The sequence below is a fragment of the Chenopodium album genome, chromosome 3 (assembly GCF_948465745.1).
Source record: "Chenopodium album chromosome 3, dcCheAlbu1.1, whole genome shotgun sequence".
Classification (NCBI taxonomy): Eukaryota; Viridiplantae; Streptophyta; class Magnoliopsida; order Caryophyllales; family Amaranthaceae; genus Chenopodium; species Chenopodium album.
In genome coordinates this window covers 22,907,416-22,909,077 of record NC_137836.1, presented here as the reverse complement: position 1 = coordinate 22,909,077, position 1,662 = coordinate 22,907,416, and positions in this window count along the sequence as shown.

The following is a 1,662-nucleotide window of genomic DNA, read 5'->3' as shown; positions in this document are numbered from 1 at the left end:
ATTAATCAATATAATTCCTAAATTAAGCACAATCAATCAATCATACAAGTTTTACCCAATACCTAGCCAAACAACTACTCTAACATCATCATCTAATTAATTAACAACTTAGGAAATCAAGAATCAACAATATATGAAGAACAACTACACTAATCAAGCATTAAAATCAATCCAAACAAACATGAATACTAAAATAAAGCAATAAAATGAGATAGAGTTCAAAATGCTCATTGATAATAGAGAAGATCTTTAACACAATTGTCACCATTGAATCTTCAATCTCTCAATAACCATTGAAATTTCTCACTTTCTCTCTCTAAATCTACTTCTAAACAAACCCTAAAACTAGAGAGAGAAGCTCTCAACTAAGCTAAGAATATGATCCAAATTATGTCTAAATTTCTTGCAAAATCGATTAAAGAAAGGTATTTATAGAGGTGTGGAAAAGAGATCGATCGAAGCTGGAAAGCAGAGGAGGAGCGCCCGCACGGGCAGAGGCGCACGCCTGCGCTCGAGCTATGCGCGCCTACTCTGCTGGGTGGGGCGCATGCTCCTTTCTGGGTTTCTTCCATCTTCTTCGCCGCTTCGTGCGTTCGATAATAAACCCGCGAACTCCGGATGATGCATGATGGTAGGGGCAGTACGTAGCTAGGAGCTCTTTTGGTGGGTTCAACACCACTTCTTCATGGGAGCACGACTCGAGAGCGCAAGAACTAGAACTTGAAGCATCCATTTCCTTGCATCTTGAGCTTTTTCAATGCTATAAGCCTACTCCACAAGCTTCTTCCAACTTAGAAAATCATCAATACCGAGACTTAAACCTCGTACAATACCTACAACCACAAAAAGAAGAGACATAAAGGAGAAAACCCAAGAAAAACCATAGAAATGCATAAAACCACAAAATAAGAGAGAAAAGGTAAAACAAAGAGCAAATGCATAAAACTAAGCATTTATTAAGAAGGAAAGCTATGAAAAGATGGTAAAAACAACCTAAATACTCATCAAATGAGTGCCATTTACGACACCCATCAAATACCCCCAAGCTTATCTTTTGCTCGTCCTCGAGCAAAACCAAAACAAGGGAAAAATAATGACTAGCTTATTCAAACAAACAAAAGAAGAAGAGAAGAGACAAGAAGATGCAGTAACTCACTTTCGTAGGAATCACGGTCAATTTTAGCAACTAAAGACAAGCCATTTAAACCCCTAGATCACCCTAGAGGACGAGTAATGCTCTCGTAAGGGTTTCCTAAGAGATTGACCCGTAACTCTCACAAAACAAACAAACAAGGCAAAGCACGAAGAAGCAAAAAGAAAAGAAAAGGAAAGAAAAGAAATGTTCATGAATGGACTTTTTGCAAATGTACAAGCATAAGTTAATACAAATATTTCTAAACAGGTAAGGGAGTGCACGTTCTAAGATTTCTAAGGTTGATTGAAACATAGGATATGCTAAGTATAGAGAGAACTATCAAGACTCTATTAACTTTCATCTCAAAAAACTTTTAGCACATTCTCCCAATTGGCTTCAAATCTGCTTTTAGCAAGCATCTTTATAGTTCCTCGAAGGAACCGGAAAAATAAATAGATTTGATGTTTCTCGACATCTCAACTATTGCATGTCGCTCTATAAGCTTGACCTACATCTCCCTCCACTGA